Genomic DNA, 24,833 nt, shown 5'->3' with positions numbered 1-24,833 from the left:
TTCTGTTTCTCTCGGGAGGGCGACACACACTCTGCTTCACTTTCCTGGTGTTGAGTGATGAGAGCAATAAAGCACTACCTTGCGAGACGAGGAACTGCCTTGCAAGATGATAATTTATGAGCACAAACAACTCCATCTTGAAAGAAAATGAAAGTCCTACAAGGCCCAGCAGAAATGCTGAGTCACAGCAAAGAGTCAACAAGTGGACTCGGAGTCACCCCAGAAAATCTGGGAGCCCTGAAAGGACCCAGAATGACGTCAAATGGCCAGCTGAACTGTCTATATAAGCTCGGGTAGAGACTGATAATTCTGAAAGCTAGGAACCAAGGAGACATCAACAACTGCTCTCTCCAACTCTACCTGGGGTGAGTACACTGATGAAGGCAATGCTTAATGGGACTATGATGCTGAATTAATTGTGTGTTACCCTCATAGTAATAATTTAAGTTAGTTTTAAGATGATTAGATTGCTTAATGTGTGTTTGCAGTGAACAAATTGAGCATTCGAAAAACGTCAAAAAGTGTTAAGTAATTATTGATCAGGCCGCTCATGACAGTTGAGACACTGGGAGAGCTCGTGAAGCCACACAGAGCCACCATGATGGCAACTAAAGCCCTGAAGATGTATCTGCTGCCATTGGATCTAAAAGATTTTGCATCCACTGGTCTATGATCTTCCTGCATTTTGCATCATTGCATGCGCTGTGTGAGTCTGAAGAAGGATTTATGTAACAGTATTGGACTTGTGAGCTAGTATCAGACTTATGGACTTGAGCTGAACTGGGCTGGGATGTTTTCTTGATGAACAGTTACTCACTGATATAAGCTCTCTCGAATACACATATTGTACTGGATCTGTTTCTCTAGTCAATCCTGCCCAACACAAGAAGGATTGCTGGTTGAAAAATATGCCCTGGGTAAAAGGAACAATGCTAGAAATCAAATTTTACAAGATCAATGACTTATTCATTGGCAATATTTTCTTTTCCAGCAACATAAATTCACGTGGATCTCACCTTTTGGAATTCAGAGGAATAAAATCAATTACAATAGTAGAAAGAGACAATAGGGGGATGCAATATCATTAATCAGAATGAGGCCAGGAGCCAACTATGGAGAAGACTATTGGTTGCTCTTATGGAAGTTCATGTTGAAGTTAGAGAAAATTAAAACAAGTCCACAAAAGCCAAAGTACAAAATACTGTTTTAGGGAGTGTTATAATACTTGTTTTATAGATAAGAAGATTTGGGATAGAAGAAGCTAAAAAGGTCTCAAGGTAATTAGAACTTTGGAAAGACTTAATTTTTCTCTAAAGCACTAATACTAATTCTAACTCTAGGAACCCTGGTGGTGTAGTGAGTTACATGCTGGTCAGCAGTTTGAAACCACCAGCTGCTCTGAGGGATAAAGATGAGGTTTACTACTCCTGTGCAGAGTTACACCCACAGGGCAGTTCTAACTGGCTCTTTAGGGTTGCTTTGAGTCAGAGTTGACTTGATGGCAGCCTGTTAATCTTTACTTATCTATCTGGATTGCACTGTAGGTGTAAAGATATTATCCCATTTCATACTGCATTATACTTTTGCTAAATATGTCACATTGTGGTGGTTTGTGATGCTGTGATGCAAGAATGTATGTCACTGGTATTTCAAATGCCAACAGGGTTACCCAAGGTGAACAGGATTCAATAGGCTTCCAGGAAAAGAACAGATTATGAAAATTGGCTATTCACTTTAGAAGAATAGCTGCTGAAAAACATGTACAGCATCAAGACATTGTCAGGTAATGAATAGAAGCAGACATTGTCAGAGATAGTGCCTGGGGGTGAGCGCCTCACACCAGAAAGCACTCAAATTCTGACTGGGGAAGAGCTGCCATCTCAAAGTAAGGTCGACAATAATGACGTGGATGGTATAGAACCTGTGCGAGAAAAGCCTTCCAGATCTTCATTTATTTTTGAAGCATGACTCCAAATGAGAAAAAACAGCTGCAAAAAATATTCTAATTATCAGAACTTGGAATATATAAAGCATGAATCTAGGAAAATTGGAAGTGTCAAAAACTAAATGTAAATGGGGATCTAATAATGATAAATACAAGAATGAAGAATATGTTTAAAACTGATTGTAGTGATGATTGCATAACTCTTCTTGATGTGATTGCATTATTGAATTGTATGATATGTGAATTATATGCCAATTAGATGGTTGGAAAATTTAAAATAAAAAAATGTGAAAACAAAGCGAACCAAAAACATGCTTTCTTAATTATATGATATATATTATAATTGTTGGCTTCTTAAAAGCAAAGGATCATGGCATATGTGAACATATTTTCCAAGTACCTGGTGTTTCATTGCTTAAAAATATTGAAGTAAACTTTCAACATTTAGGAAAGGATATATTATTGACATTTAAGAGTTATGCATTATAGGAATATAGCTTAGTGTATCATCTCAATATGCAGCTTTCAGAATTAGCAAAATAAACTAAGAGAAACTGGAGGATTAGTCATGGACTATGACAGCTTTTGATACAAACTATTGGATATAATGAGACTCATCTTCCCAATCACACTAAACTACAAATAGAAAGTAAGGTGAGAGTGGTAAACATGATTGATCAATTGTCAGTAAATGATTTAGTGTCATACTTAATAATCACATGAAATCTATTAAATTAAACCATTAAATTAATGTATAAAGGTCAATATCATAGGTGTTCCTGAGATGAAAGGAATTAACATTGGCTATATTGTAACAGAAAGTTCTATGGTTTACTACGCTGGGAATGATGCAGTCCAGAAGTCATCATCAAAAAGACAATTCAATTAAATATCTGTGTTGAATCACAATGCTGTCTGTTATAGGATTATATCTATTCACTTTCAAGGAACTCTAAATACAATTATTATTCAAATTATGCACCAACCATTAAAGTTCTTAAAAACAACAACAACAACAAAAAGAAATCCATGAATCAATGTTGACTCTACCCTAGAGGACAGGGTACAATTGCTCCTGTGAGTTTTTGATACTGTAGCTGTTTATAGGGTAAAAAGTCCCATCTTTCTTCCTGTGAGTGGCTTGTGGTTGTGAACTGTGAGCCATGTGGATTACAGCCCAACACATTACCACTCTGTCACCAGGACTCCCATTAAAGCTGGTGACACAGAAATTGTAGAATTCTAGCAATTTCATCAGTCTGAAATTGATCAAATATGCAATTAAGATGTATTGATAATTATTGGTGATTGGATAAAAAAGGTTGAAACAAGGAGGAAGGAATAATAATTGGACAATATGGTGTTAGTGATAAAAATGAAGTCACTATGTATAATAGCTAATTCAAATAGAATGATGAAATTCAAATGATGAAATCAAAGAGCTGAATAGAAAATTTCAAAGGTCAGCTCAAGAACACAAAGTCAAATATTATAATAAAATGTTCAAAGACCCATAGTTATAAAACCTAAAAGAAAAGAACATGTTCAGCATACCATAAACTAAAAGAACTCAAGAAAATTCAAACCTTTAGTTGCACTATTGAAAGATTCTAGGAGCAAAGTATTGAATGATGCAGAAGTATCAAAAGAAGATGGAAAGAATACTCAAAGTAACTGAGATAGTTAAGGTTTATTGTTCCAACCTGGCTGATAAACATATGTGGGATTAATTGAAGGGCAGATGGATAAATGGCTCAGTGAGCCTCGCCTTTCTAGTTATCTGATCTCTGCTTTCTGATCAGACCAGGGTGCAGCTGCCTTAGCCAGTTCCCTACTTCAGCTTGCAAGGCTCACTTCCTGTGAGACATCCCTGAGGAGAAGCCACATGGACCTACCCTGATGCAGCCCTTGGAGCTGGAGCAGCTGCGTGGAGACCCCTGCCAGCACTGAGATGCTTATACACTCTCTAATTCGGCTTTCCGACTACATTATTGTGTGTGTTTTGTGAGATTGAGGAGGACTGTGTAGATTGGTGTTGGACATATGGACTAATGTTGGACTTATGGGCGTGGACAGCACTGGGTTGGGATGCTTTCTTAATTTACACTTAACCTTTATATAAAACTCTCTCTTATACCTATAAGAGTTTTGGTGGATTTGTTTCCTTAGTTTACTCAGACTAACACAGTAACTGTATCAAAAAGAACTAGTCAACATTCCACAATTTCAGGAGGTAGCATATAAGTAAGAATCAACGATACTGAAGGAGAAACTCAATCTGCATTAAAAGCATTAGCCCAAAACTCCAGGAATAGATGGAATACTAATGGAAATGTTTCAAAAAGTTGATGAAGCACTGGAAGCAACCAATTGTCTATGTCAGGAAATTTGGAAGATAGCATTTTGGCCAACTGACTGGAAAAGATCCATATTGATACTCATTCCAAAGAAAGGCGATGCAATAGAATTTGCATCTGGAATTATAGAAAAATGTCATTAATATCACGTGCAAGTAAAATTTTTCTGAAGATCATTCGACAAAGATTGAATAAATACATTATCAGGGAGCTGTCAGAGGTTCAGGCTGAATTCAGAAGAGGGCATGGAATAATTGCTGATATCAGGTGGATCTTGGTTGAGAAAAGAGAACACCAGATAGATGTTTACTTGTGTTTTATTGATTATGCTAAGACACCCAACTGTGTCCATAACAAACTATGGATAGCCTTTAGAAGATTGGGAATTCCAGAACATCGAATTGAGCTCATGAGAAATCTATCTGTCATGGATCAATAGACAGTTGTGTGAATAGACCAAGGGAATACTACATGGTTTAAAATCAAGAAAGTTGTGCCTCGGGGTTATATCCTCCCATCATACTTATTCAATCTGTATGCTAAGCAGATAATCTGAGAAACTGGATTACATGAAAAAAAATTCAACATCGGGTTTAGAGAAAGGATTATTAACAATGTGTGGTATGCAGATAACACACATTGCTTTCTTGAAAGTAAGGAGGACATGAAGCACTTGCTAATGAAGATCAAGGCTCACCGCTTTCAGTATGAATTACAACTCAATGTAAGGAAGACCAAAATCCTCACAACTGGATCAAGAGGCAACATTATGATAGATGGAGAAAAGTTTGAACTTGCTAAAGATTTTGTTTTTCATGGATCAGAAAAACAAAATCAGTGCTCAAGGAAACATTGATGTCTGATCAAACTATGTATTGCTTTGGGTCAATCTGCTACACAAGACCGCTGTAAATGTTGAAAAATTAGGTTACTTTAAAGACTAAGGTGTGCCTGACCCAAGCCATGGTATTTTCAATTGCCTCACATACATGTGAAAGTTCGACATTAACTAAGGAAGACTAAAGAAGTATAGGTACATTTGAATTAAAGTGTTGGCGAAGAATATTGAAAGTTCCGTGGACTCCCAAATAAACAAACAAATAAACATCTGTCTTGGTAGAAGTACAACCAGAGTGCTCCTTAGATGCATGGGTGTGGAGACTCCATGTCGCACATTTTGGATATGTGTCACAAGAGACCAGTGACTGGAGAAGGACAGCATGCTTGGTAAAATAGAGGGACAGGGAAAAAGAGGAAGACTCACAACAAGATGGATTGACACAGTGGGTGCAAAAATTGTCTCAACATAAGAATAATTGTGAGGATAACCCAGGACCGGGCCATGTGTGGTTCAGTTGTACACAAGTGCCAATTAGTTAGCACCTTCTAACAACTTTAAGACATATCTTGATATTTTCCCTTCACAATTGATGAAACGCCATTTTTGTGAATTTGTCATTCTTTACATAGGAAACTATATGACTTTCTGTTACAAAATGGTTAATACCAGTCTATTTAAGCTCACAAATGCCTAGAATATTGGTCTATATGGGTTTGTAGTAGTTACACAATATCATGTCAACTTGATAAAAAAGTGAAGGTGTGTCATTGTGGGTGTAGCCTTCTCATGAGGATTCCGGGAACTTCCTCTCTCCCTCCCTGGAGGAGGGACACACTTTCTCTGTTTCACATTCCCATTGAAAGCCATATGGAGCTACTCTGATGGCAGCTAGAGCCCCCTGGCGATGTGTCCACTGCCATTGGGTCCACAGGACTTCCCGCCCACCAGCCTGTGATCTTTGTGCATTTGGGATCTTTGCAAGTGCTGCGTGAGTCTTAAGAGGAATCCATGTGCTATGGACTTATAGCCTAATATTGACCATATGCACTTGATCTGGGCTTGGATGTTTTATTGGTGCATAATTACTTCTTGATATAAAGCTCTGTCTTACACATATATGAGTGTCTCTGGATTTGTTTCGCTAGTCAACCTGTACTAACACATTATGGTACCAGGAGTGGGGTATTAGAGAAATGCATCATAAAGATGAATTGTAGATACTTTTTTGATCTCTGCCTCATGGTAGTTTTTCTTTTTGGTCTAGCCAGAGGTCAGATATAGCCATGTAGTTTACTGGGTTATTTTCTGGAAAGTACATGGCAAATGAAAATTTTGATTCATAGAAGTTGTCTTTGGTTAATCCTTTGTGAAATGGCCAAAATGAATGTGATAAATGTGAATTTTGAGCTAAGGGAGTGAAATTTCCCCCTTGAACTTCTCTGAGAGCATGCTGCTTAGTCAAAATGGCTGACAAAAAGTCTGGGCCCTGGTTTGAGGCAGTCAGAGGTCTAAGGACATATTTTGCATCAATGGAATAGTTAAGATAAGAATTAAGATAAGCTAGATGAGAATTGAACTTGACTGTTTTAAGAATTGAGTTTAGGATCTGGCGGCATTAGGTTTATACTGTTTTCTTCCAAATATTGTTATTGATACAGTGATTTATAGAAATGATGATTGGGATTTGTGGTCTGCTTGCCTTCAACCATTAAAATGGATCTTTAAATGGTTTAGGACATGCCTGGAAAGAAGGCTCTGAAAACATAAGTCCTACCCAATGCTTTGGAATACTCAGGACATTTGCATTTGAAGAGATGTTAACAGACTGGGGGGTGGGGAAGGAACCCAGGGTTTTTTTTATTTTTGTTTTTTTTTTGAGGTTTGTGCTTGAAACTGGAAAAATTTGGAGCCATATTGGAATTCTCTCTAGGAATGAATATTAAAGGGGTCTGCGGGCAGCCTGAAATGCTTTCTAGGTAACCATCTGGATTTGTTGTTGAGAAAATCAGCAATAGGGAGATGGCATGACACCTGTGGACCTGGTTCATAGGGATTAGAGGAGAAGGCAAGAGCAGGTTGACTGGTCTGAAGTTCATGACCTAGTCCAAGGTTGTTGAGAATCTGTGATGGGGTCAATGGTCAAAAGGAGAGACCACCTATGTGCCCTCTGGAGAGGTTAATGAGGTGGCCCACAAGATGCTGACCAGAACCCACCAGATGTAGATACGATTTTTGAGCCTGTGAATTGGTATATATTGAGGCTGACTTTATGGATGGCCTGCCCCAATTTGACTTTACTTATGGATACGGACTCACATGGTTCCAATTGGAATGAAGATACTTTATATCAAAGAACATGCTTGTCACCTCAGAGCCCTGGGTTGATGTAAGTAGGAAATATAGAAATTGGATACCCAAAATTGGGTGGATAAAGGCATGAAATGGCTGTCTTAAAAACTTTCATAGGTGGGGGAATGTATGGATATGATTATGGGATTATGGTAGTTGTTCACATAACCACAATTGTTAAGCGTAGAATATTATTGTTTTGTTCACTTATCAAATATTATGTTTAAATGAAGCTGGCACATTTTGAATTGTATATATTTTAGTTTTAGCCTGTTAGGTACAGATATGATTTTATTATTGTTTCATCTAAAATTATGTATGGCTAAAGGGTTGTGTAAAGGTGTCAAGTTGACAAGGGTTGGTCTGTGGTAGTTATACAATTTTATGTCAATTTGATAGAAGAATGAAGGGGTGAAGTCTAGCTTGTCAATCATGTTACAGCATGATGATCTCTTCTTGTGGGCATGGTCTTCTCATGAAGGTTCTGAGAATTTCCTCTCTTCTTCCCTGCAGGTGGGACACACTCTCTCCCTGTTTCACATTCCTGTTGACAAGTCACATGGAATCATGCAATAGCAGCCAGACACGTGGAGACACGTTCATTGGCACAGGACTTTTCACCCAGTGGTCTGCGATTTTCTTGCATTCATCATCTTTACATGTTCTGTGTGAGTCTGAAGAGGAATTCATGGGCTAATGTGGGATTTATGTACTTGATCTGGACTGGGCTGGGATGTTTTATTGATGCATAATTACTTCTTGCTATATAAAGTTCTTACACATATATGAGTGTCTCTGGGTTTGTTTTTCTAATGAACCTGAACGAACACCGGGTTCCATTTCATTTTTGACAAGTTCCATTCCTACATTTTACATTTCATTTTCCTACTTCCTACATTCCATGTTCTGCTTATGAATGCAGGTTTGTGGCTGTTTATTTTCATTCTGACACTTACCCCATCAGCAAATGAAGGCCCGGCAAGGTTTACTCCGCCCACATCATTACAGCCAACTTTACATTGAGAAGGCAGTGTGCTTCCTCCTTTGTTAACGGCATAACCTCCAACTTGCGGGTTCATCTTCCACTACGATGTCCGATAATGTTCTGTTGCCATTCCTAAGTTTTTCAGTGGCTAATTCCCCCCAAATGGGCAGCCTCCTTTTGTGACAGCAATATGAGAGCATCACAGCAATATGAAAGCCATCATAGCACCACAGACGGGCAAACAAGTAGTGGAGATAAGTAGGTGGATAAATGGATAGACGCTGTATGTAGGAAACAGAACAATTCAGATTATCCTTTTATTCTGAATCATAAAAGCCACACATTCTTTGTATCCATTTACAACCATTATCACAGCTATTTGGGGAAGATACAATTTCTCCTAACCATGGGGGAATAAAGCCAAATTTCCTGGCTTTTTGCTTTTCCAGTCAATTACATCTGAAAGAACGACATGATTTGTGACATGAGCAATATGAAGCTCATGTCAGCTGTGCAGGCCAGATCCTAGCTTGTGTTGTATCTTGTAATATTTAATACTTAGCTCCAAGCACTTTATAATCATTAACTGATCTTCATAGCAACCATGACAGGTAAGCGGTGCCATTCCCAATTTGAAGATGAAACAATGGAAGCGATTTAATACTTTAGGATTGAGTTCCAGGGCGACAAACTTAGCTCTTAGAAGCTTAAATGCCTAGACTGTCACGTCTATGCTTAAGTTCCTTGATTAACACTTTTAAACTAGCAAGTCTTGAGTTGGGGCTGGTCCACAGATGTGTTTTCTGACAGCATGGGTGTGTCTGGCACTGTGTGGGGACTGCTCACTGTGTCCTGGCAGCTGGATAACTGCCAAGGATCTTTGAAGGCCATGAGGGTTGACACCTCTTACTTTGTCTAATGTTGATTGCTCATTCAGAATGTTAATCTTGTGATCTCTGATCCATGGGGGTTTTGTTGTTGTAATTCTACCCCTGAGCTTTCATGTGAATGTGTGTGTACTCTCCTATCTGTGCATTGCCTATGCTTGCTCATTGCTTTTTAAAGAAACACTTAACTTTTTCATTGCCTGCAACTTTCTGAATACTAATAAGAGAAAATTATTTTTTTTCTGGGAAAAAATATTGCTATGCATCCTGACATTTTTGGCAAGTCTTTTCCTCTGCATAATGAGAAGTTTTGATAGTGAGAGTTTTTTTGTGTGCTGAGTTGTTTTCCTTTGTATTTTTCTGTGTCTACCATTCTCTCCATTTTCTATTAAATTAGTATTTTCCCCCTCTTGCTTTACAACTTGTAATTGCTTTGTTATCAGAAAGAGAAAGGTAGGCTCATTTTATCCTTTTATCCTTGAGTGTCTTGGTGAATGGATTGTAATACTCCTCATTATCATATCTTTGTTCTGCTCAGTTTTTAATGGTAATTGCTCTTGTCATTTCTTGTAATATAAGCTTTCGGAATCTACTAGTTAAAGAAGAGAGGGATTAACAAGCTAGAATGTATTTTCCAAATGACTTGATGGGGAAATTTCATGTTTAATTTTAAAGCATTAATTATATGAAAAGGATCATATGAAGCGAAATAAATAAAGGATGGACAAATGGCATTGATGTGGCAAGTCCAAGGAGGACACACAGGGAAGAGCCCTTTGTTGTTAATTAAAATCAAGCACTATCAATGGATAGTTACCTGGTCACTTAGCTCAACCATCCCAAAAGTATCTTCTTTTCAATGTATTAATTCTTCTTTACATAGGATCTCCTTATCATGCTCATGTTCAAAGGTTATTGCGATTGTTTAAGGAAACTGAATAATTTGACAACACAGTTCTATTTTATTCCTTTTTGGTTTAAATTTCCTCTCTGTCACTGTCACCTTATTCTGAACTAGTTCAATTCCAGGACTTTGATTTAGTTCTTTCAGGTGGAGGGTTTACATTTCAGACCATCAACTTTGCATCCCAAAGTGCAAGCCACTTGTCAACTCCTCCGCTAGCGTGTCCCACCCACCCTCCCTGATTCTTCTCCCGTTTTTGGACCTCTATGCTTCCTTTCACAAAATTCAACATCTGTTAGCCCTCTAGTCTACAGCCTATCTTCCCCTCTGGCACAGCCCCCTGCCCATGGTAATTTCCAAAGTCTGTTCCCTTTGGTATGAAAGTCTGCCTTGCTTTCTCTTCATAACAGTAGTCTCACCCAGAGGGCAACTGATCTCATCTGATGCAAGGTCTTACTTTGAGGAAGAAGGCAGGCTGCATCCTGTACTGCCTTCACCACTTTAACCCCCCAAAAGAAGAATGTGTCCTGTTGGCTAAATATTGGATTGCTAACGTCAAGGCTGGTAGTTCGAGCCCACTGGCCACTTCCCTGGAGACAGATAGGGCTATGTGCTTGGGCCAAGAATTATGGCCTTGTAAACCCTGTATAATAGCATATGAGTCAGAATCTCCTTCTTGGCAGTGGGTTTTTAGGTTTAAATTTGTAGGTTTAAGATTTTTTGTTGTTTTTCCCTGAGAAGCCAAGAGAAAGCAACACAAAACTTACAAGAGCGAAGAATTGAATGCGTTTGTAATTTTCTGGTCTGAACTTCACTCTATCTGGTTTCTGTGGAGATTTAGCCTGAAGTAGTTTTGTATTTTAACTGCACATTTCAGTTACCATCTCTTGCCAGGACCAACGGGAACCACATGTTCTACAAGGAAATGCTTCCTGGTTTTCTTTCAAGGTATGGGTAAGGAGGTCATTTGGTTTGGCCTTCGAAAGCTATTTTTCTCCCGAAGCCAGGTGACTTTCCTTATCTGGTTGAAAAGGCCTCTCCCTTTCTACTTGTGTTTATCTAGACTATGTTTGAGCGCTAGTACTGTGATGGCGATTCACATTTACTCTTTCATCTCGAACACCTAGCATGGAGCATAAGGCACGTGCTTAGAGTTTCAATGTGTAATGAATGACTTTAGGATATACTAAAGATACATAAGTCAGATGGAAGGGCTTAGAATTTAAGTCGGTGGATCTCTGGAAATCCTGTTCTCTCATTTGACCTTTTCTCTTCAACTTTCCTCAAGCATATTCACTAGATTTTTCAGACTGGATTGACTTTTTTTTGACGATGCTCTGCAGTCTTAGCTAACATCTGGAGAGAGTTCTCTACAGGGAACATGTGCATCAAGTCAGTGCCAACTTTCCCTGTAGCGTGACTGTAATAAATTACTTCCTTTTAGTAACCAGAGGCAGACTCACACCTCCCTCTGTGCCTGGTTACATGTTTCTGTTTCTTGTTTGGGGCATTTCTTCAGCACTGCATGTGTACAAAGCCGAGGTGATTGACATGCCCTAAGCCAAATGGCTGAGCAAGAAATTGTATTTGCTTTGCTAGCTCTCCTTCTCGGATTTGATGTTCTTCACCATTTTTCCCCTTCAGTATGTTGGGGAAGAATGACTTAGAAACCACATTCTGGTACTTCTGTAGTTTCAAATTTCCTTTTTTTTTCCACCAGGGGAAGTAACTAAGGAATTTCTGATCCCAGACCCAGGACTATTTCCATGATATACTTATGAAGATTTAGAGACTTTGTAGAATATGTAGTTGAGTTAGTGATACTTGATATGGTAGTGACTTATTATGACACTTAGTTGTATTCTAAATCAGGTCTCCTTCCCTTGATGGACAAAATCTTTATGAGTTGGCTACATTTAGTATTGCCATTACATCCTGCCTGTTTTCTCTAGAATTTTTTAGTTTAGGTTCATATTCTCACTGAACTCAAACTATAATTGTCCTTAAAATTCAAAAATTCAATGTTTAATTAGTCCTCTCTTCTTAGGTCTGTCTGTAATACTAGAAGCTGATGTTCAATTTCTCATGGTATCACAAAACTTTCACTTCCTAGATATACTTATTTCTTGGGTAATTCCTTTTTAAAAATCAATTTAAAAATTTCAACATCTATATATAGGGGAAAAAGTATCATCATCCCTACTTAGTCATAGTTGAGTTTTAATAATGGTCAATATTTTGCTATTCTGATTTTATTTGTTGCCCCATACTTTATTTTTCAGGAGAGCAAAAAGCAAATCTCACACTAGAAATCATTTACATGATTAATAAGTCAGTATGTATTTTTAACACATAGAGACTTAAATAATAGCTGTGATATGTTTAACTCACTGTTCACTGCTGTGGATTAGATTGTATCCCTTAAAATATGTGCTGAAATCCCTAACATCTATGCCTAGGGGCATAAACTCTCTTGGGTTTGGGTTATCTTTGTTAGGTTAGTGAGAGAGGATTAGTGTATCATGTCTTTTGAGTCAGTCTCTTGATATTAAAAAGATTAAACAAGATATAATAAGCAGATATAATAATAAGAGACCTGCTATGGCATGAAAATAGTTTACCCTGATCTTGGACTTCTAGCTTCCTAAATTTTGAGAAAATAAGTTTCTGTTTTTAAGAACCACACATTTGTGCTATTTCTTTTATACCAGTGTACAAGATAACTAAGAATTTGGTACAGTAGTGATAGAGTTCTGCTCTCCCAGATGCCTAATTTGTGGGAAAAGCTTTATTATACATGTGTGTACAAAGCCATGAATATATATTGCAAAGGTCGTTCAACTATAAATGATTATCCACTTTATATAATAATATTAGAAAGCGGTAGCAGAGAAGCCCTCAATAGCCAAAACAAGGCAAGGGGTTAATTGATGTAATTTCCCATTAAAGCACTGAGGATGATGAAAACAAATTCACAAGAGCCAAAATGTGACCGGTAATATAGCCTACCTGAATTTGCAGATTATTTTAAGAAAAAAATTTGACTCATTGAACACTAATGACTGAAATACAGATAAGTTGTTGGATGACATAATAAAGAAAAACACACAGGGAAAAAGCAAAAGATGATTAAAAAGACAGGGAGGACTGAAATGGATTGCAAGTCTCTGAAATTTGTTAAATATAGAGAAAATAAAGAGACTTGAAAAAAATGATGACATAAAAGAGCTGAACAGAACATATCAAAAGGAAGCTCAAGAGCACATAAAAAGGTATTATAGTAAATTGTGCAAAGACCTAGAGCAAGAAGACCAAAATGGAAGAACACGCTCAAGCTGAAATAACTCCATAAAAAAAATCAAGTCTGAAATTACAATATTGAAGGATTCTATGGGCAAAATTCATCCAAAAATTCAGGGTGGTTTCAGGAGAGGATGTGGAACAAGAGGATGTGAAAACATTACTGATGGCAGATGTATCTTGGCTAAAAGCAGAGACTATCAGAAAGAGGCTTACCTGTGTTACTGACTATTCCAAAGCATTTGATGGCCTGGATCATAAACTATGGATAGCATTGAGAAGAATGGGCATTCCAGAACACTTCATTATGTTTATGTGGAACTTGTACATGGATGAAGGGGCAATGTGCAAATGAACAAGGGTGTACTGAGTGGTTTAAAATCAGGAAAGGTGGTGTCCAGGTTGTACCTTCTCATGATACATAGTCAATTTACATGGTGGGCAAATCATTAGAGAAAGTGGCTTATATGAAGAAGAATGTGGCATCAGGATTAGAGAGCGGCTTATTAATAACCTGCGACATGCAGATGACACAACCATGTTTGCTGAAAGTGAGGAGGACTTCAAACATTTGCTGATGAAAATCAAGAATTGTAACCTTCAGTATGGATTACAATATAAAGAAACAAAAATCCCTACTACGAGACCAACTGATACCTAAGGATAAGGGGGAAAAGATTTAAGGTGTCAAAAATTTGATCATGCTTGGGCCACAGTTAATAGTCATGATAAAGAGATGAAATAGCATATTACATTGGATAAGTCTGCTGCAGTAGATCTCTGTAAAGGGTTGAAAATCAAGTACGTTACTGTTAGAACTAAGTATGTCTGACTCAGTCTTGGTGTTTTAATTGTCTCCTAAGCATGCAAAAGTTTGACAATAATAAAGACGATGGAAGAAATTGATGCATTTGGATTATGGTGCTGGCAAGAAATATTGAAAGTGCCATGGACTTCCAAAAGAACAAACAAATCTATTTTGGAATAAGTACAGCTAGAATGTACCTTTGAAATAAAGATGGAAAGAATTCATCTCATTTACTTTAGACATGTTGAAAGGAGAAGTCAGTCCCTAGAAAAGAACATCATGCTTGGCAAGGTAGAGGGGCAGCACAAAAGAGGAAGGCCCTCTAAGAGGTGCACTGATACCGTGGCTGAAACAAAGGCACATACATAAGAAGAATGGCGAAGGACTGTGTAATCTTTTGTTCTTTTCCCCCCCTCTCTGTAAATGATTACTCTGTGTCAGAAACGAGTCAGGGGCATTAACACCAACATCAACATCAGGAAAAGTATTGAATGGTGCAGGAAACATCCCAAGAAGGAGGGATACAAGGACTCTCAATACCAAACAGAATTGGCTAACTTCAACTACTTGAAGAGGTAGCATATTTAACATATTATCAGGAATTAACGATATTTAAAGAAAAAGTCCAAGCTGCACTTCAGGCATTCATGAGAAACGAGGCCCCAGGAATGGACAGAATATAAATTAAAACATTTCAACCATTTGATGAAACGCTGGAAGCATCTTACTCACCTACATTTAGAAGTTTGGAAGACAGCTATCTAGTCAATTAATTGAAAGAAATCCATTTTTGTGACCGTTTCCAAGAAAGGTGACCTAGCAGAATGTGGAAGTTATTAAATAATAGCATTAATATTACTTGCAAGTAAAAGTTTGCCCAAGATAACTAAAAACTGGTCACCATAGCATATTGACAGGGAGCTGCCAGAAACTCAAGCTGGATTCAGAAGAGGACATGAGGGTGACATTGATGATACCATATGGACCTGGAATTAAAGTAGAGAATACCAGATCAATTTTTAGGTGTTTTTTTTCTTTTAATTGACAATGCATTGACATTTAACTGTGCAGAGTATAACAAACTATGGGTAGCCTTACTAAGACTAGGAATTACAGAACCCTTAACTGTGCTCATTTAAAGCTGTGCATAGATCAAAAGACAGAAAGTATAACAGCACTAGAAAAACTGCCTGGTTTAAAATCAGGATAGGTGTAGTCTTATTTGATCGATATTTTGGGAAAATTACCCAAGAAGGTGGACTACATGAAAATGAATGCAGTATCAGGATTGGAAGGCCCATTATTAACTTTGTCTCTATAAATGACACAACTTTGCTTGCTGAATGTGAAGAGGACTTGAAGCATTTTTATGGATGGAGATAAAAAACTAGAACATTCAGTATGGATTATACTTTAATGTAAAAAAAACCCCAAGATCTCCTCAATAATTACAATAGAGTTTCCACTGGTAGGGATGTCCCACACTCTCTGATGTGAGAAAATTAACTTAGAAGCTAAGTACATCAACAGTTCTCAAAGTGGGACATCAACAAAATTTGCTGATGGACTGCCCATTACTATTGGCTAGTGGCATGAGCAGCTTCAAATGTGGCCCCCTACCTCCTTAGCACAAGCCAATTTTTCCCCCAGCGTAGACCACCTCACTGGTCTCTGGCAATGCTGTGTAGAGAGCAGACTGTGTGGGCAGCTTGGTGTAGACATTTGCAGCACTAAAGCAATGTTATTTTCTTTAACCAATTTTTCCTTCTTTCTTACTTTCTCCTTCCATGTTCTCTCCCATAGCTCCTCCTCTTCTATGTGGTAAATATGTGCACACAATAACCCTACCAAAGGAGCAGTAATCCCACCCATAAGACAGTTTTAGTTTTTACTTTATTTTGTTTTTGGATTTTTGATCTATTAGAATATTTTACTTTTTTTTCCCCTTATTCTTTCCCATTTCCTCTTCACATGTGAACCTACCACTCTGAGAATAAGCACATCCTCCAGGCAAAAAACATCAGGTTTGTAGAGTTATTCACACCCACCAATACAAGTATCTCTGGTGGTGTAATGGTGACAAAGTGGGCTGCAACCTGCATGGTCGACAGTTTGAAATCACGAGCAGCTTCATGGGAGAAAGGCTGGGCTTTTGACTCCAGTAAATAGCTCCAGTCTTGGAAGCCCAGAGGGGGTTTCTGTGAGTTAGGATTGACTTCATTGTGGTGAGTTTGATTTTTGGAATACCCAAACATTGGGATTTGTTCTTCCTCCGAGTGCACAGATGTTGCCCCATTCATGCTAGCACAGCAGCAGGACTGTCCTAATACCCATGCCCAAGCCACAGTTCTATCCTTTGTCTCTTTCCTTTATGTCCCTCTTCTCACAGCCATACTTTTGGTTCATCATTTTCTTATAGCCTTTTTCTTTCTTCTCTTACCTCCTATTTCTATAATTTCCTTCTTTTTCTATTTTCCTCTTTAATTCTTCTCCTACTAGCATATATACATAAATCCTCTTCTTCTGGTCTGAATATTTGCTTACACTTTCCTCTTGCCCCACCCACCCTCTCAGCCTGCTTACTTTCTTTTCCTTGAAATATATTTCCCTGAAACCTATTAATTCCGATCCAACTTTTAAAATACATTCCCCATCATTTTCACAAATCTGTTGACTTATGCAGATGACCACTTATTATTAGCATCATTATTATTTTGTTACCACTTTCCACTGATCCCCAGTTCCTTACCTACTTATCTCTCTCCCTTTCCCTCTACTTCACCAATGTATGTTTTCTGGCTCCAATTAGACCTTTCCCACCTTGCTTCACAGAGAAGACTAAGCCTACATGGACCTGCAGCTCTCACAACACTAATAGATGCACCACGATGCAGTAGAAACAGCAGTTAACCACAGAAAACTCCCCAAATTAAGAAAAACAAACAATTGAGAAAAAAAATCTAAACCCAATATAGTACTCTGAAAAAGAAATCTGGAACTACCAGAAACAGAGTTCAGAATAATGATGTTTAGGTCCCTTTAGGAGATGTGGGGAACATTTATCAGAACAAAGGAAGAAATTATAAAACTAAAATCCTTAAATTAAAAGGAATCTCAGAAGATAAACAACGAAATATGGAATTAGGGAATTTAGTAAAAAGACCTGAGGTGAACTATCTGGAGGAAAAACAATGGGACCGACAGTTCGGGGGGGACTTTGGGTGGGGGGGGTAGGGGGGGTAGGGAAGTGGGGTTAACAAACACAGGGACAAGTGAACAATATGGGACCCCAAATGGTAGAGAGGGGGGAATGGCAGGCCTGGTGGGGAATGATCAAGGGTAAGGTTGCGTAGAGAAAAGGTATACTCTAGCCCAGGTGGCAACGAAGCATGGTAGTAGGGCAGGAGGAAAGTCAAGGGAGATGGAGGAAAGAGCTAGGAGTCAAAGGGCATTTATGAAGGTCTAGACAAAGACATGTACATGCAAATATATATAGGAGGATGGGGAAATAGATCGATGTGTCTATATTTATAGGTTAAGCATTAAGGTGGCGGAAGGGCCTTGGGCCTCTACTCAAACACTCCCTCAATGCATGAATACTTTCTTTTATTAAATTGGAACTCTATGATGCTCACTCTCCCGACAACTGCTGGAGCCAAAGGGGGTGAACAAGTAAATGTGGTTAAGAAAGCTGATGGTGCCTGGCTATCAAAAGAGATAGTGACTGGGGTCTTAAAGGCTTGAAGATAAACAAGCGGCCATCTAGCTCAGAAGCAACAAAGTCCACATGGAAGAACACACCAGCTTGTGTGATCGAGTGGTCCCGAAGGGATCAGTTATCAGGCATCAAAGAACAAAAAAATCATATCATTGACTGCACACCTCCATGATAGGATCGCTGAAGACAAATGGGTGCATAAGCAAATGTGGCGAAGAAAGCTGATGGTGCCCGGCTATCAAAAGAGATAGTGTCTGGGGTCTTAAAGGCTTGAAGGTGAACAAAGAGCCATCTAGCTCAGAAGCAAAAAAGGCCACATGGAAGAAGCACACCGGCCAGTGCGATCAGGAGGTGCCAAAGAGACCAAGTATAAGGCATCATGCAAAAAAAAAAGATATATGTGTGTATGAATAAGTATATATGTGTATATGTATGTATGTATATATATATACCATATTGAATGAAGGGGGAAGTGCAGAGTGGAGACCCAAGGCCCAAGTGTCGGCCAATGGAGATCCCCTCACAGAGGGGTTCAGGAGAGGAGATGGGTCAATTAGGGTGCGAGGTAGTACCGATGAAGAACACAGCTTTCCCCAAGATCTTGGATGCTTCCTCCCCCCAACTACCATGATCCGAATTCTACCTTGCAGGGCTGGATAGGGCAGAGGTTGTACACTGGTACATATGAGGGCTGGAGGCACAGGAAATCTAGGGTGGATGATACCTTCAGGACCAAGGGTGTGAGGGGCGATGCTCGGAGAGTGTAGGGTGAGTGAGTTGGAAAGGGGGAACTGATTACAAGGACCCACATGTGACCTCCTTCCTGGGAGAGGGACGGCAGGGAAGGGGGAGAAGGGAGACTCCGGATAGGGCAAGATATGACAAAATAACGAGGTATAAATTACCAAGGGCACATGAGGGAGGGGGGAGTGGGGACGGAGGGAAAAATAAAAAGAGGACCTGATGCAAAGGGCTTAAGTGGAGAGCAAATGCTTTGAGAATGATTGGGGCAGGGAATGTATGGATGTGCTTTATACAATTGATGTATGTACATGTATGGATTGTGATGAGTTGTAAGAGTCCCTAATAAAATGCAAAAAAAAAAAAGAAAGAAAATGATTAGGGCAAAGAATGTACAGATGTGCTTTATACAAGTGGTGTATGTATATGTATGGATTGTGATAAGAGTTGTATGAGCCCCTAATAAAATGTTAAAAAAAAAAAGACCTGAGGAATAGAATGGAAGAAAAGGAAAATCGTATCAGTGAGCTCCAAAATCACTCTGACTACAAATGACAAAAGAAATAATCAAAAAAGGAAGTGAAGAAAACAGAAGCAAGTCTAAGAACAGCAAGGACACTATCAAGAGAAACAACCTATGTCTCATCAGGATTCTGAAGCAAGAAGAAACAAGCAAATAAACAAAAAATTACAGAGAAAACAGTAGGAGAAATCAGGGAAGAAAATTTCCCTAACATCACAAAGAAGAAGAAAATAACTATTTAAGAGTCTGAGAAACCCCCCAATAGGAAGACACCAAAAAAAATATCCCAACAGATTGTAGTCAAACTCCAGTTTTAAAGAAAAGGGTAGAATACTGAGGGCAGCTAGGGAGGAAAGAACAGGCACTCACATGGGAAACTAACAAGGATAAGCAAGGATGTCTCAGCAGAAATGATGCAGGCAAGAAGACAGTGGAATGGCATATATCAAATTCTGGAAGAAAAAAATTGTGAACTAAGGATCCTCTATCTAGAAAAATTATTTCTAAAATTACAGACAAGGAAGAGTAAAGAAATTAATATAAACAAGACTAACATTACAAAACGATTAACCAGCTCACTGGTAGAAAATTATCAACAACAGCAGAGAAACATGAAAGCATCAGACAAAACATCATCCAGAAACTAATAAAATTAAAGCCGCACTCAAAAGAACACAGAAATAGAGGAGGAACACACACCAATATTACCACATGTACACCAAAAAGGAAAAGAGAAAAACACAAACAGTAAACTGACAAACAAATCTATATATCAATAATGACAACAATGCCAATGGATTGAATGCATCAATCAAAAGATAGAGCATAGCAGACTTGATAAGAAATGTAGATCCTGCTATAAACCGTGTTACGTACTTTAAACTCAAAGACAAAAATTGCCCCAAAAAATCAAAGGATGGCAAAAATCTACTCAGTTAATGGCAATAATAAAAAGGCAGGGGTGGCAATATTGATCTCTGATAAAATTGACTTCTAGGAAAATAATTTAATGAAAGACAAGAATAGACAGATCTGACACATGGAACACTATGACACATTGAACACTAGTCACAGGACACCTGATGATCTGTGGGAGGACATTAAGACCATCACTCATGAAGAAAGCAAAAGGTCATTAAAAAGACAGGAAAGGAATTTAAGAAAGCATCCTGATGGAGAGGGGGAAGATGGCCGACAGGGACACCCGCATACTCTGAGAGCTCCTCCAAACAAAGCGGGATTGGCGACCAGGTAGCTGAATAGTAAGAGTCTGGTGAGTGAAATATCCCCCTGGGACAGCACCCCAGTCCTACCCCACGTATTTGTCCGGAGCAGGGGTCTAGGTGAAAGAGGACCGGACTAGTGTGACATCTCTGGCCACTAAGCTGCCGTGAGCTCACTGGCGACCGGCTTAGGCTCCATCCCCAAACCGGACGCCAGCCCAGAGCCACTTGCCTGCCCTGCCTACTCCAGCGGCCCACTCCCCACTCCCCACTCGCGGATCTCCACTGGGAGAGAAGCTTTCCTCTCCCGCAGTTCCCCTCTCCCCGCAGGGCAGCGATCTGCCCTCGGGCCCACGTCCCTCCCTCCATTCATCCAAGCTCAGGGGAGCGGACCTGCGGATTGTCTGGCGACCCCCACGGGGGACCATCCACCCGCACCGCTGCCGCGGACCTCTCCACCTGCCCTCCGTGCGCTGGCCTCCCACCCCCGCCTGCCCCCGCCAGCCCCTGGCAGCCTAGCGCCAGCTCCACTCCTGGCGGGGACCCTGCGCTGAGCACTTCCCGCCAACAGGAGCCATAGCCCAACCCGCGCCTGTCCCGGACCCTGAGCTTCCGCGGAGCGCCGCGCCCCGCGCTGCTGAGTCTGCCCACCAAGGGCCCCCCCCCTGCGCAAGGCACAAGAGTAGGTGCCCTCCCCAGGGTGCTGAGGGGACCCCGGCAGCCGCGACTCTGAGCCTGAGCAGAAGAAGGGCGCCATTGCCCCCTGCGGTTTCGCGCCAAGCCTCCTTTGCCGGCGCCATTACCCCCCGCGGTTTCGCGCCAAAAGGGCGGAGAGCGAACACCATTGTTCCCTACAGTGTCCCGCAGCTGCCTGTGCAGCTATCCAAGGGGCCTCCCCGCGCCCGCTCACAGCCCGGGCAGATCAAACACTCCACCTGCAATGGAGCCTGGGTCTCGACTTTGCAGTCCCTGAGGAGCCGTCAGTGAGCTCCAGCCAGCTCTCACCACCTGGGGCCCTGTTGGGTCCCCAGTGCCAGCCCTAAGCCTGCCGCAGCCCGCCCCAGCCACCCCAGGAGATGGCACAGTGGCCTGAGCCTCCACACAATAAGGTTACTCCTGTCTCCCAGAAGCATGGGGCCTATTAAAGGATCAAGGAAAAATCAACAGACCACATCACTCCCAACAAAAAAATCAGAAAAACGAGGCACTTTAACAGACCTAACGTCACTCATAGAAGAAACAGATATAGATCAGCCACAAAAGGAAATCTTCAGAACTCTGCTTGCAGTAATACAGGAGCTAAGAGAAGCAAACCAAAATAAGGATGCAACGATAGAAGGGATGAAATGCACAATAGAGGGGATGAAGTCCACAATAGAGGGGATGAATACTATCCACCAAAAGGAACTGCAGAAACTAACAGAGGAGGTAGCAGAGGCCACACAAAAGGTCACAGAAGCTATATCTAGGCTTGAGGAGGCTGAGAACCGTATCAGTGAACTCGAGGACGCTCAAACCAAACGAAGCAAGCGAGAAAAACAATCAGATAGGAAAATTAAAGAAACAGAAGACAGCCTGAGATCAATGACAGATGCTATGAAGAGGAATAATATTCGAATAATCGGTCTACCGGAACACAACATAACACACAAATCGACCGCCAAGATAGCAAAGGAATTCCTGGAAGAAAATTTCCCCAACCTAACAAAGGAGAATCTGACTCTCATACAGGAAGCAGAGAGGACGCCGGCTAAGCTAAACACCAAGAAGAACACGCCAAGGCATATAATTGTAAAATTATCCAACTTAGAGGAAAAAGAGAAAATTCTACGAGCATCAAGAGAAAGGAAGACAGTCACATACAAAGGAGCGCAGGTAAGGGTATGCTTAGACTTATCAGCTGAAACCATGAAGAGGAGGAGAGAATGGAGCAGCATCTTCCAAATTCTGAAAGATAAAAATGCCTCCCCCAGAATCCTATACCCTGCCAAGTTATCCATTAAGATAGAGGGTAAGATAAGGGTCTTCCAGGACAAGGAAGAACTCAAAAAATATACTGCAAGTCACCCGACCCTGCAGAACATACTGGCTGACTCACTATGGCCAGAAGATCAAGCTCCAACTAGAACCTCCAGGAGACCACCATATAGCCCATCTCCATCTAGAAGCCAACATGCCAGCAACACGTACCAGGACAACACGGTCTCAGATGGAAAAGAGGACAGGATAGAAACCCTCCACTCAAACGCAGTACACTGATATGAAGGAAGATAGGCAAAGACCCAAAACACAAAACAGAATATGGCAACCATGAAGCCAGAGATTGTAATAATCACTTTGAATACAAATGGGCTCAATTCATATGTTAAAAGAAAGAGGCTGGAGGATTGGATTAGAAAACATAACCCATCAATCTGCTGCCTGCAAGAGACACACCTTAAGCAAGCAGACAAGCATATGCTGAGAATAAAGGGCTGGCAGAAAGTTTACCAAGCAAATGGTAACTCCAGGAAGGCAGGAGTGGCTATCTTAATCTCCGACAAAATGGATCTCAAGATCCAAAACATAAAAAGAGACAAAGAGGGACATTACATAATGCTCAAAGGCTCAGTAAACCAGGAAGCAATAAGCATACTGAATATTTACGCACCTAATAATGGTGCGGCAAATTTCGTCAAACAAACTATTAAAAAAATGACAGAAGAAATCACGGAAACAACAATAATAGTGGGGGACTTCAACACTCCACTATCAGAGAAAGACAGGTCACAGGGAAAGAAGCTCAGCAAAGAGGCCAGAGAGCTAAACAATGTAATTAGGCAACAGGGCCTGATAGACATCTATAGAGCCTTTCATCCAAAAGCAAAAGGTTTCACATTCTTCTCCAATCCACACGGATCTTTCTCAAGAATAGATCACATGCTGGGGCACAAGGCCAGCCTGAGTAAATTCAAACACATAGATATTATCCAGACGTCTTTCTCAGACCACCATGCCATAAAGCTGGAGATTAATAGGAGGGCACCAAGAAAAGCAAGGGTCACCAATTGGAGAATAAACAACGATCTCCTGCGACATGAATGGGTTAAGGTCCAGATCAGAGAGGATATCAGGAAATTTCTAGAAACTAATGAGAACGAGCATACAACATATCAAAACTTATGGGACACTGCAAAGGCAGTTATCAGAGGTAGCTTGATATCACTGAATGCATACATGAAAAAAGAAGAAAGGCGTATGACAGATATGTTAACACAAAACCTCCAACAACTAGAACAGAGTCAACAGAACTACCCCTCCAATAGCAAGAGAAAAGAAATAATAAAAATCAGGGCGGAGTTAAACCAGTGGGAAGACAAAAGAACAATGCAAAGGATTAACGCAACTAGAAGCTGGTTTTATGAACGAATTAATAAAATTGACACTCCCCTGGCAAAGCTTACCAAAGATAGAAAGGAACAATCATCAATAGCCAGGATAAGAGATGAATCGGGGGCAATAACAACAGACCCCAATGAGATAAAAAGGATAATCACAAAGTACTATGAAGGTTTGTATTCTAATGAATTCAGAAACCTGGAAGACATGGATAAATATTTAGAAAAACAATCTATCCCTAGATTATCTGAGACAGAGATCAAGAATCTCAACAAACCCATAGCGAAGGAAGAAATAGAGAGTGTCATCAAAAACCTACCAAGGAAAAAGGCCCCAGGGCCAGATGGCTACACAGCAGAATTTTACCAAACATTCAGGGAAGAGCTGACACCGATTCTCCACAAAGTATTCCAGAACATAGAAAAGAACGGCAAGCTCCCAAACTCATTTTACGAAGCCAGCATTACTTTGATACCCAAACAGGGAAAAGACCCCACAAGTGTAGAGAATTATAGACCAATATCTCTAATGAACATAGATGCAAAAATCCTTAACAAAATATTGGCCAATAGAATACAAAGGAACATCAAACATATCATTCACCACGACCAAGTAGGATTCATCCCAGCGATGCAGGGATGGTTTAACACCCGAAAATCCATCAATATCATACACCACATCGAGAAGAAAAAGGATAAAAACCATATGATAATATCCATAGATGCAGAAAAAGCATTTGACAACATCCAGCATCCATTCCTAATCAAAACACTCATGAAGATAGGATTGGAAGGTAAGTTCCTCAAGCTCATACAAGCTATCTATGAAAGACCAACAGCCAACATCATAGTCAATGGAGAAAAGACAAGAACAA

The sequence above is a fragment of the Tenrec ecaudatus genome, chromosome 2, assembly GCF_050624435.1.
Source record: "Tenrec ecaudatus isolate mTenEca1 chromosome 2, mTenEca1.hap1, whole genome shotgun sequence".
Classification (NCBI taxonomy): Eukaryota; Metazoa; Chordata; class Mammalia; order Afrosoricida; family Tenrecidae; genus Tenrec; species Tenrec ecaudatus.
This window is presented reverse-complemented; position numbering follows the sequence as displayed.